Source organism: Dasypus novemcinctus, chromosome 26, assembly GCF_030445035.2.
Source record: "Dasypus novemcinctus isolate mDasNov1 chromosome 26, mDasNov1.1.hap2, whole genome shotgun sequence".
Classification (NCBI taxonomy): Eukaryota; Metazoa; Chordata; class Mammalia; order Cingulata; family Dasypodidae; genus Dasypus; species Dasypus novemcinctus.
Genome location: NC_080698.1, coordinates 37,353,603 through 37,367,025, shown reverse-complemented (window position 1 = coordinate 37,367,025; position 13,423 = coordinate 37,353,603). Strand labels below are relative to the sequence as shown.

At 38.7% G+C, this 13,423-nt stretch overlaps 1 protein-coding gene and 1 non-coding gene across 21 annotated transcripts in view; one reads left to right on the top strand and one right to left on the bottom strand.

Annotated features, from left to right (window-relative positions):
- The window catches only part of CHL1 (cell adhesion molecule L1 like), a 221,934-nt gene that overhangs the window by 197,066 nt on the left and 11,445 nt on the right, over nt 1–13,423 (bottom strand). The gene's annotated exons all lie outside the window — the stretch shown is intronic.
- LOC111760596 (U6 spliceosomal RNA) lies at nt 12,783–12,886 on the top strand. The gene has a single exon (XR_002794243.1). It is a non-coding gene; the product is annotated as a U6 spliceosomal RNA (small nuclear RNA).

Sequence of the window (13,423 nt, the reverse complement as noted above, 5' to 3'; positions counted from 1 at the left end):
TAAAGATCACTTACAGAACTGATTTTAAAAAAAGGAGGGAAACAGATGTGGCTCAACTGATAGAGTATCTGCCTACCATACAGGAAGTCCATGGTTCGAACCCAGGGCCACCTGGCCCATGTGGTAAGCTGGCCCAAGCGTAGTGCTGCCACGTACAAGGTGTGCCATGCCACGCAGGGGTGTCCCCAACATAAGAGAGCCCCATGCGCAAGGAGTACACCCCGCAAGGAGAGCCTCGCCACATGAAAAGCACAGCCCACACAGGAGTGGCACTGCACACATGGAGAACTGATGCAGCAAGATGACGCAACAAAAAAGAGACACAGATTCCTGTGCCGCCTGATGAGAATGCAAGCGGACACAGAAGAACACAGCGAATAGACACAGACAGCAAACCATGCAGGGGGAGGGGGGGGGGGCGGGGAGAAGGGGTGAGAAATAAATTAAACATCTTAAAAAAAAAAAATTAGAGGGAGCAGATTTAGTTCAAGTGGTTGAGTGCCTGCTTTCCACATACAAGGTTTGGGGTTTGACCCCTGGCATCTCCTAAAAACAAAACAAACAAAAAATCTGGGGAGCAGATGTAGCCCAGTAGTTGAGTACTGGCTTCCCACATACAAAGTCTTGGGTTCAATTCCTGACCCATACCTCAAAAAAAAAAAAAAAAAAATTTGAGAATTACCTGATATGTTATGTGCTGTTAATATATAAGTCCTTGTATGAATGTTAAGCAGTGGAGACATTAATGTATGTCACTAGAATCACCTGTAATTGGAAACATAGCTAATATATACCAATCTTCAGTGATAGAGCTTCCATAATCAAGGACTCAAACAAAATACACTGATTACTATAGTTGAAATTTTGTATTGTTACTTAGGTGTTTTTATTTTATGAAGAAATTTATATACAGAAGATAATATAAAAGTATCTATGTAGTTGTCATCTAGAATTAAATGTTCATATTTTGTCAGAGTTGCTTCAGAACTTGCTTTTTAAATAAATGAGATAAAATGAATGAAGTCCCTTAAATATCCCTCCTAACTTCCATTTTCCCTTTACTCCTTAAAATAACAAGCATAATTAATTTTATGTGTATCCAATACATACTTTACATTTTTCTACAAAAACAATATAATGTTGTAGAAGTGTTTTTAATTTACATAATTGATATCATATGACATTCTGAGACTTACTTTTATCATATAAACAATTGTTTTTTTTCTTTTTTTGTCTTTATTTTTTTAATGTTACATTAAAAAAATATGAGGTCCCTATATATCCCCCACCTCCCCTCGCTCCACTCCTCCCCCCATAACAACAACCTCCTCCATCATCATGAGACATTCATTGCACTTGGTGAATACATCTCTGAGCATCGCGGCACCTCATGGTCAATGGTCCACACCATAGCCCACAGTCTCCCACAGTCCACCCAGTGGGCCATGGGGGGACATACAACGTCTGGTAACTGTCCCCGCAGCACTGCCCAGGTCAACTCCAAGTCCTGAAAATGCCCCCACATCACATCTCTACCTCCCACTCCCTTCCCCCAGCAGCCACCATGGCCACTTTCTCCACACCAATGCCACATTTTGTTCGATTACTAATCACAATAGTTCATGAATAGAATATCAGTAAGTTCACTCTAATCCCTTCTCTATTCCTCCATCCTGTGGACCCTGGAATGGTTGTGTCCTCTCCACATCTATATCAAGAGGGGGATTAGATTCCACATGGATTCTGGGTGCAATTCTCCTGCTTTCAGTTGTAGGCACTCTTGGCTCCCTGGTGTGATGGTTGACCTTCTTCACCTCCATGTTAGCTGAGTGGGGTAAGTTCAATAAACCAGAGTGGAGGAGCTGAAGTCTGTTGAGGCCCAGGGCCTGGCTATCACATGGTCAGTCCAGAGATTCAGGTCCCCTGGGTATACCCTAAACCCCAGCGCCAACTACAGATCCAGGAAAAGTAACAGGAGAGGCTTGTGACCAAAGATCACATCTGAGTCCAGCTCCATCACACAGAAACACAAACTCCAAAGTAGGGCCGACTGACATGGCACAGCACTCCATCTACCATGACCATAGAACCTGTGGGTCTCTGTAGCCCTCAGAACCCGGGACTGTATCTACTTTATCTGTCTCTGGGACTCTGCTGAGGTGTGCATAAGGGCAATCCCTCTGATAACCTTCCGGCTCTTTTTGGAGACTCATAGCCATATAAACTTATGTGTCCTTTCCATTTCCCCCTTTTATTCAGGTCAAAAAGCATTTTTAACTCCTGGTATTACATGTAGACTGAGATATTCTGCTGGTCTGAGTTGGCCCTTTTACTAACAATTGTTTTTGAGATCTACATTTAATTCATTTATTTTCATTGTTCTATAGCAGTCAACCTAAGAATATATATTAAATCATATATCTGAGTCATATACATGACTATTTCTCAAAATATTTGTTCATCCCCTTTTGACAGATATTTAGGTTGTTTCCATTTTTGCATTTACATTTCTCCTTTAGCACACGAGTGAGCATTTTCTCTTAGGTCATCATGTAGCAGTAGATTGGATGAGGCATCACAGGGTATAAACATTTTCAACTTTACTAGTTACTATGAAATTCTACCTCCAAAATTGATATATAATACCAATTTCACTCACACCAGCAGGGCTCGAGTGCTCCTTATTCTTTACACCTTCCCAACAGTCAGTCCTAGAGAAATGAATTGTTTCAGCCTGACAAATGTTAAACAGTTTCTCACTGTGATTTTATCAAATCAGCTTTACTGGAGTATAATTTACATACAGTAAAATCCCCAAGTTTTAAACTTACAACACAATGAGCACTGACAAAATATACAGTTGTGTAAACATCAACACACTGAAGATATAAAATATTCCCATCACCTTAACTCCCACCCCCACCCGAGTCTCTGAAAACACTGATCTTATTTCTCTCTCTCCAGTTTTTTGTCTTTTCGAGCATATCATACAGTGTGTAGCCTTTTGTGTCTGGCTCATTTTGCTGAGCAGAATGCATCTGAGAGTCATCTATATTTTTATATGTATCAGTAGTCCCTTCTTTTTTATTAATAAATAGTATTCCATGGTATCAATGAACTACAAGTTGTTTTCACTGTGATTTGACTTTGCATTGCCCTGCTTTATCATGATGTTGACTATAGCACAACTTCTCTGAAACGGGTTCTGTCCCTCTGCCCATCTTTCCATTGTATTCTTTTTTCTCATCAGTTAGAAAAACTATTTTTTTGTTCTTTACGTCATTCCCTGTGGAATTAATAGATATCTGCTCAAATAAATTTGAAAATAGACTTTAATTGTCCTAGATGAGGAATGCTTTGGGCAGCATTTGAAGCCAATAATATACATGCCAAAAAATAGGACAGGAATTTGAGCTAAAGTCAGTATAACTTATTTTCTCTTCACTGGCTTTAGGTGACAGAATAGTTTTTTCTTTGGAAAAGGGGAAGTGGATTCTGTGTTCTCTATTGATCTGGGGAGACTTAAATATTGTACATTAAAATATATTAAGGAAAAAGGAATCTAAATTTCCTTTGATGTAATTATCATGTCATTTCAATCAACACACATCATGCTTATGATCAATAATTGAATGGAAAATGTCTTTCATCTTCTCTATTTAACACATAACTGCTGGATAAGAATTAATGAGAGGTTCTCCCAGTAGAGAAAGCACATATGAATTCCTCCTGTGAATGTATGCCACTTCCCATACCAGAGACTCACTCTAAGGTGAGGTCTAATAACATCCATATTAGATGTAGGCAATGTAACTTTCACACTCTAGGCTTACTTACTCCATCACAGCCCCAAGCCCTCGTGGAGCTCATTCAACTCACTCTGTAGTCAGGCAGCTGGGAAATACCTATATTAAACCTTATCATCCCTCAACTGTGTTTATTCTTTGTTTTTCCTATGTAAGTTGCCTGTGTGCAGGGGCTGTGTGTTATTCTTTACAACTACCCCAAACCCACTCATATCCTACTAGTAGTAGGACAAGAAATTAAACAACAAAATCTCACTTATAACATCCTGTTTATCACTCCCTAGTTTGTGGCCTTCTTGCTCTCTAAGACAATCAGCTCCAAACAATGGCAAAAATGGTTTTGGGTATCATAAATCAGATCAATTTGCTTAACTGCTTTAATTCCTTTAATGTTCCTATGCTGCACTTGAAATCCATATTCCCAGTCATGATCATTAAGGTCTTACCTGCTCTACCCTAACCTTGCCTTGTGCCTCTCTCTCCCATGCTCACATCTCTCTGGGCTCTAGCCTCCTTTCAGTTCCCGGCCAGGTCAAATTCATTTCCCCAAATGCATCCTTTCCTCTTCCTACTCTTCTTCCTGGAACTCTTCTCTTATGGCTCTCTTCCTGTTTGCTTTCCAACCTTACGGTCTCAGCTTGAAAGTGACCCTCTTAGAAGGACCTTTCTAAAGTAAGTTCCTCCTCTCAATCTTCTCCATCACATTCCTTTGTTTCTTTCCTGTAATGATCGTATTTTTTGGTTACTTATTTACAGGTTGGCATCCCCAGTAATGGAATTTGCCTTCATCATAGTGCTTAGTCCAGTGCCTGGGATTTATTGCGCGCTCAATAAATATTTGACGAGTGAATGAATGAATGAATCATTGGAATCAGAACTATACACACACACATTTCATTAGGAGACACAGGCTTTTCTCCTCCCTGCCATGTATCTGGGAGCACAGTTATAGCCCCATAGGCAAATTTTTCTAATTATTGTTCTTTCCCAGCGTGAATCTGGTCAAATGAAATTATTCAGGAATTGCACAGAAGGTAGCTTCTTCCCCAATGCACACAGGACTGAGGAGAAGGAGGTGAGGGGAATCAAGCTACTGAAAATTTCCTTCCTCTGCAGACTTTTAAATTGCTAATCAGCACAACCAGCTTGTAGCAGATTGAAGCATAAAAGGTTGCTGAAATGGCACATAACTAATTCCAGGTGATTTCATATCTAACATTGCCCTTGTGAAAATATTGACAAAGAAGTATACGATTTGGAGTCTTTCTGAATTGCTGAATTTGGTCTTAGCTTTTTAGCTTTTATCAGGGTATTTCCATAAATCAACATGGCTTGATAAAGTCTGGGTGTGGTGTACAGAATCCACTGCCTACTTGAGAAGATATTAGTTCTCTGAGGATGGATGGTCAAATTTAGCAGCTCCTCCCCAAAACTTATGGTCACTTTGGTAGTATCAAAACACCCTCCAGCAGTGTCTCATTGCTAACCCTGACAGTATATTTACACCTACCAAGGAACAAGCCTCCCAAAATATATCGCTGATACCCCTAGGCAGTTGGCAGAGATAGGAGAAATGTGAGTTTCATTTACTCTTGGTAAAGCCCCATCTAATCCAAGGTGTCTTTTATGTTTCTTATAGACAGGTTTGGTCTTGCACTGAGTATCTGAATATCTGAGTTCCAAGGCTGTTCTTTCATTCACGAAAGCATTCTCTAGTGCTCTGATTCAGAGTTGCCACCTATTAGCTTTATGAAAGAAACTTCATATTAATTTTTCTCCTGATCACATTAAAAAGAATACACAAGAATGAAGAGGTTTTATCATACAGAAAAGTCAAATTTGAAATCCTAAGACATGAAAAAGAAATTTGGTATTGGTAGTATTTGGAATGACTGGGCCAAACACCCTCAACGACTTGATATAGGGGCCAGTAAATAAAACAAATAACAGTGGGAAATCCTAAAAGTCACCAAATATTCAGAAATCAGAAAATGGCAAACTCAGAAAAAAATTTACTGTTGAATCATTCACTAGATAGCAACATACCTTTGTCAAAAGTGAGGTTGTAAAGTTTTTCAGAGAGAGGCTCCAATCAATGCACAGAAGTGTTTCATAATTAATCACCTAGTGTGTGGCCTAGAAATAGATGTCACTTTTTTGCTGTTAATAAACATACAATGATATAAACAAATCTATGACAATTTCAAGAGGTTTTCACTTTGCTGCTGAATGCTTTATGAGAAAGCTGTGCCTAAGAGCAATTAACAGCACTGAAATGTATTTCTTAATATGATTAAAAGGGGAAATGTTAGATTTTATATATGGTAACAGAATTTTTAAAGAGAGAGAGAATAAATTCAGCATGGATGAGTTTATGTAGATTTAAAAAAATAATGGTTGGGTGTGTATGTGCACAGAGGCACTACGCGTTTAAATTCTCAATTTTATTGTCTCTAAATTATGCCTTGTTGCTGTTATCCTATTCGCTGCAGATAATTAATCTTTGCAAGGCAGAATCCCAGAAGATAAAGCTAAAATATTTTTCACCACTGTATAACTATTGCTTTATAAACTTCCTTCTATTGAAATTTTAACTAAATTATTTTTCTGTATTTCAAGCTATAAAGTACAAATCCACAGCATACAAAGAGAGGGATTCATTATTCAAAGTGCTATCAAAAGCAAGAACATCTATGACTAATCAATACAGTGGGTATTTATTTCCTTACATTTTTTAAAAAGTGAAATTACATAGAGTGGTAAAGGTAATTAAAATGCAATTTATAAGAGATTCAACATGTCAATATTTATGAGTTACCATGGCCAATAAGATGATACTAATAATCAGGCAATTAACCTAAATACCTCTTAGAAAATACACACAACATTTTCACTTGAAAAATGTAGGAAACATACACAAATCTATGCAATAGTAAAGTTAATTCTGATTTTTCATAGTGAGACCCTAATAATTGAAGTCCTTGTCATTGTTTTCTCTTTTTCTTTCATATACATATTATAGCTAGAGGACCAACCACTGAATGGCCTTACCTGGCCTACCCTGAGCTACTCCAACTGAGAACCAGGTCCTGAAAGGAACTGGAAAACAGAGAATTGGCTGTACTCTGGAACGTGGAGGAGAAATTAACTGTATGTTTGGTTCCCCAAGCACAGATGCTGTGAAAGTACCTACTTACGACTTTGGTTTGGTTTTCTCCTGTCCTCCTCCAAATTAGGGAGGGCTCTTTAGTTTTATAATGTGTGAGAAAATCTTTCAGAAATTGAGAGAGTTTATGTTCGAACATAATTTATCATATCAGAAGGTTTTCTCAAAGAGCACTAGATTACACTGTGATAAGTATTGCTAAAGCTTTAATGCTTGATATATAGGCTGTGGACATTTGTTTGCTTCCAAAAGTCTATAGCTGTAATGAAATTTTCTCCTTGCCCTTTAAGTGTCCACCTCTTTTCTAATAGTTTTTAATAGTGTCCAAGCTGGAAGTTATATTTATTCTAATCTCGCAAAGCATTTTGTCTACCAAATCCTATGGATGGCATTCTCATCTGCTCTGCATTTTTATTTGTGTGCATACCCAGCTCGTCACTTAAACAGGAGGTTAGACATTTTGGGGGCATAGAACCCCAGAAAATGCACAAAAGCCCCTATAAATAATATTTTATGACCATAAAATATTCAATGGTAACTGCATCTACAGGCCAGCACCTGAGTCTAGTTCATCTTGGAATTCATCTATCCTGCACGATGGTTTTCATTCAGCAGGAACTTCTTAAGGCTTCACTTAATGATTAAATGCAAGAACACAATAGATGAAAGCAAGGGGTGGAGCTGAATGAATTTTTCTGAGGAGTGTCTTCACCCTGGTGGAGTTGGGGTGTGTCTCCTATAGCAGTATTCTCAGCACTAAGATGACTGCGCTCTGGGCATCACAGAATTGAACATGTCACAAGAATGGCATCCCCTTTGAATTTTCTTTCAATCTGTCTGACTATAAAAAACTGAACGTTTCAGGTAGGTGCTTACATATCATTAACACCACTTGAACTTTACTAACCTCCCTGTTTCATAAAGAGAAAGCAGGCCTGAAGCCCAGAGCCTTTGGCAGGCAACCATATCCAGCCAGAATTTAATGATCTTGGTTTGCTTTCATTGTGTTACTGTTTGTAGTTAGCGTTCAATGTTTGCCACTTAATCTAGTGTTTCATTTATAGCAGTGAAATAAAACATCAATTTTGAATCAATGTATTTTTTAAAGAGCCAGTTAAAATTTAAGTGAATTATAGTAGATGGCTCAAAGATATGATGAAAGTAGCAAAAAGGTGAGTTTAGGGGAGTATCATTCTAGAGAATCAGAGATGGGAGGTGGTTGGTTGCACAGTCATGGGGCTTTAGGTTATTTTAAAAAGAAAGAACAAAAGGAAATGTGTCTGAGAGCTGTTGAGTAAAAGAAGGGGGTCTCTAAGGATACAGGAAAGCAGAGGAGAATAATGAAAGCTGAGTCCAGCTAAATGTGGAAACCAAGTGTGACAGTTACTTGGCCTGAAAAGCTGTGGGGAGCCACGGGAAATTTTCAGGAAGTGAGGGCCACCATGGCCAATGTGGCAAGTGAGAAAGGGGATTTTTATAGTGACATTTAGGCTTTAGTGGAGAAGAGAGACCACAAAAGGCAGAAACCCAGTGACGGAGAGGTTGTAGTGGTTTAGTGACTAGAAGAATTTTCTAGAATGGCTGGTGAGAAATAAATCTCAGTGTGTCAAGGAGAAAGTTGAAACAGGCTTGGTGGTTTAAAATTAGAGAAAGGACACAGAGGACAGACAGTGACAAATGTCTAAAGCAAGAGTAGAAAAAAGGTGCTCTCTGTTACTGTAAAAATGTACTGTTTTTATGACCAAAGAAGTTTGGAAATATCTGAGTTTGCCTTTCAATAATCCCCAATCATTTTTTAATGCAGACTCATCATAGAAACCTCAGTTTACCAACACCTTTGCTTCTCAATCCATTTCTACGACTCTCTGCCATTCCTTACATTTTTTCCTGAAATCTAAGAAAGCAGAATTTTAAATTTGTAAGGCTCATTATATGTCATCTAAAAATGCAACTTGTTCTGAAAACTTGTATGTCTGATTAAGGAAACCTTTTATCCATAGCTGGATGATGTGTCATTGAAAGAACTTAAGGTTGAATCAGACGACCTGAGTTCCAGGTCCATTCACACACATAATAGCTCCACGAGAAGAGTGCAAACCATCCTACAGCTCTGAGCAATGTTAATACCTACACCATGCTTAAACAGCTAGGTTTTTATGAGTATCAAGTTCAATGATGTATATGCATTGTGCCTTTCATTCAAAGGCAACCTATAGGGTTATCAACGCAGAATTAAATTCACTATAGCACAGCATTTTAGAGTAATATATATAACATTTGCATGTTGAAATAGGTTTTTTATGTGAAAATATAGAGCAAAACTCTTTAAGTGCTTCTAGCAAAACTCTTTAAGTGCTTCTAGCATGTTTTCTAGAGGAAAACATGGAGTCATGTTTATCAGAAGTTGGGATAATGCTTCAGAAGTCTAAGAATGATAGTGTATATGGTTCCAAAGGCCTGAGGGACAATGTGGTGGGATGATTTGGAGAAATAAGGGAATTAATGGCATTGAGAACATAAATTGAACCCATACCAGGCATGGCGGCCGTTGTTTGTCATCCATTATCATAGAACATCTGAAGAGAAAAAAAACAGCCTGGGAAAGCTCCCCTGCAGTGTACTTTTGACCTGCTTCTTGCCCAGCGCTCTCATAGTGTGGTAGGAAGATATAAGAGGACTAAATCTACCTTTTCCATTATTAGTTCCCTTTCCATTACAGGGAATGGAAAGCTTCAGGCAAATGCATAATCTTTGGGGGCAAAGAGCCTGCTCACAAAGACTGCTTGCTTTTCATTTTGTGGCTATAGGGATAAACAGAAAGAAAAGGAGCAGCTCTATTCTTTCTCTCCTTACATCTGGTGCCTGGAGCAACATAAGTAGTTAATTCTAGTTTCCTGACTTTAGGTTTCACCCTGGCTCTTTTGACTCTACTGAGGTGTTCTTCGGTCTCCTAAGCCCAAATCACTTCCAAACTGAATGGGAAAAAAAAAACAAGAATAAATCTAAATGAATCAGAGGGGGGAAAGCATCACAAAATCTCATCCTGTTAAAGAAACTTAGCCAAAAGTATCCTCCATCAACTTTATGCCCACTTCTTCTGACCCTACCTTTCTCTCCAGACTAAAGCATAGGCACTTCTGGCTAACTAAAGTTCACTCTCATTTCATACTCCCTCCTCAAAGGTATATGCTCTCTTTGTCTTAAGATATCTAGAAAGTGGGCAAGAGAAAGGGGTGCACCTATGGGATAGAGGGTTGTTCTACCTGTCCCATGTTTTTTTTCTAGTTTGCAATCTTGTGATATCAGAGTGGATTTAATAATTCTGTTTATAAGCATGTCTTCCTTCCCATTTCTTCCTATGCTGTCTACTAGAATCCCCCAAGAAGGCAGGTTGGATGAGCACTTCCCTTGAAACTGGCCTGGCCTGTGATTCTTGGACCAGTGGATGACAGCAGAAGTGAAGTTATGCCAGTTCCAGCACCAGCCTTTAAGAGAACTGGCAAGCTTCCAACTTGGTCTCCTCTTAGTTTGTCAGTGCTCCTGTAATAAAGTTCTACAGACCAGTTGACTTAAACAAGAGAAATGTGTTGTCTCGCAGTTCTGGAGGCTAGAAGAACAAAATCAAGGTGTCAGCAAGGATGTGCTCCCTCTGTAGGGGGGAGTCCGTTTCATGTTTCATCTGTAGCTTCTGGTGGGTGACTGACGGCATTCCTTGTCTTTGGCGGCATAACTCAGTGTTTGCCTCCATCACATATCCATCTCCCCCCTCCTCCTCCTTCTCCCTCCTCCCCCTCCTCTTCCTCATCCTCCTCCTTTCTTCTTTATTCTCCTCCTTTTCTCTGTCTCTGTCTCTATCTCTCTGTCTTTGCCCAGATTTTCTCTTTATAAGGTCTGACCTCATCAAATTTGATCTCATCTTAACTATTATCTTCAAAGATCCTACTTACAAATAAGTTTAGATTCACAAGACTAGGGGTTAGGACATGAACACATTTTAGGGGGACACAATTCAATCCATAACAGTCTCTTGGAGCCTTGAGGCATCATGTAAGAAGTCCGGTGACCTTGCTGGAGAGACCATATGGAGAGGCCAGAGACTATGTGTCAAGGGAAATGGCCCAAGTTGAGCTCTGCTGTCCTTGTCACAGTAGTGGGCATGCACGTGAAGCTGCCTTAGGGCCTTCAGACCAGCCAAGACCCTCTGAACACCACCAAGTGACCCCACTTGTAACCACAGGGAACAGGAGAAATCACCCAGCCTAGCCCTGTCTGAATTCTTGACCCACAAAATCATGAGATGTAATAAAAATGGTGGTTCTTTTAAGCCACTAAGTTTTGTGTACTTTGTTAGGTAGCAATAGATAATCTGAACAATGTGCCTTCTAATTTTACATAAACTGCTACATGGTCACCTTTTAGAGTCATTTTTCTTCATTTCCCCTATTAGCTACACACAAACCTCCAGGTACTTTTCTTCTCAATGACAAGCAGCTTGTGTACTTCCCAATTGAAACCCCAGGAATATCAAATGCAAAGCACATACCTACTGAGGTCTTAAATAGTACTATACCATATGGTGAAATCCCCATACACAATTCAAGAAAATAAGTCATGAAAATAGCATAAGCTAAACTTCAGAAGTCACTGGGATGGTAATTACAGAAGTCAATGGGATGGTACTTACAGAGCACGGTCTCCCTAAATCAGGGTTCTTAACCAGGGGTCCATGAACTTGAATTGAAATTCAAATAAACATTATTCTTGTGGGGACATGTTGGTGCAGGTGTGATATATTTACTAAACAATACACAGTATAGTATGGACTTAGTAAGGGGTCCATGGTTTTCACCTGACTGGCAAAGGGGTCTGTGGAATAAAAAAGTTTAAGAACCCGTGCCCTAAATGATAGTAACACAAGATACACTCTGTGGTATATACTTGCAGTAGGCAATACAAAATCCAATCTGCAAACAATAGTACCTTGGATATGCTGTTATTACTACATTGTTTTGAAATGGAAGCCTGTCAGTTTGGGTTTTGTATTTAAGTTAACATTTATTTTTTTTATTTTTTAGGGAGGTGCCAGTGATTGAACCCAGGACCTCGTACATGGGAAGCAGGTACTCAAACCTCTGCACTACACCCACTCCCATAAGTTAATATTTTTAAACAGCTAGCATTACTCGGAAATGAGGGGTTTCACATGATTTTCAGATAAATGATACTTACTCCTGTTGGGGTACAACAATTTTTTTTTCTATCAAACTATGCTGTATCTTCTAAGTGAGTTAGGACCACCCATACAGTCATTATGATGTCTGAATTGATCTCTAGGTCTTCTATATCTTCCCTCACTGGAGAGATATTAGCTATAACTTCTTTTCTCTTTGGATGAATCTGCAAAATTTCTCTCATCTGCTCTAACTTGCAGTTTATAGTCTGTCATCTACTAAAATAAAACAGACAATTATATTTACCAGAATGTTTCTAAATTAAGAGCAAAGAGTCACTGAGTAAGGAAGGTCTTTCCATAATAAAATGTTTGTACTTAGGTAAATTTTCCTAGAGAAAGAGATATGGTTTGTTATGAGGTCTTTTGTGTTCAACTTTCCATTACTGGCCTAGGATTTGAATTCTGCAGGTAGCTGATGTGTAAACTTCAAATAGTTATCATTATAGTCATTGTTTTATTTTCTATTTTTTTGCAGTCTTTTTCGCAGTAATAAAAGAGAACTACCTTTTTTTAGGGCAATAAGTGAGAGAGATTCACACAACATCTACGTAGGTGAAAATAAATTGAGATTGAGTGCTCGCTTCAGCAGCAGACATTCTAAAATTGTAACTATACAGAGAAGATTAACATGGCCCCTGTGCAAGGATGACACACAACTGTGCAAAGTGTTTCCATATTTTTTTAAAAATTGAGATTGAGGGTATTTATTACCATATGTTAATTACAAGTTAATAAATGAATCTATATAAGTCAAGGCCTCAAATTTTATTTTTAATATTTGTGAACTGGAGGGTAACTGCATAATTGCTTTTGTTTTCCACTTCATTTATAGCAATGAGTTGAGTACAATGTACATACAATCCCTCCCCCTCCACACATGGACACACATAAAACCACTCAAATAAACTCATTTTACTCATGAAACCAGTATCAAATAAGCAAAATGGTATTAGAACGCAATTTTCAAAGGAAATAAATTGCAATGAAAACCCAGTTGAATAAAAACCTAGAACTTTGCATTTCATTCTCTTCATAGGGCACGAAGCCAAACTAGCCACCCGCGGAGGATACAGTTTAGCTTCCACAGATTATATGATTCCATATAATCAAATGAGCCTCCCCTATGGGCACTGAGACTGTTAAACCCGTGACTTAAGTGAACTTGGGAAATGATGACACACACCTATCAGCTCTGAAGCTAAAGGGGCAAAGGAAGTG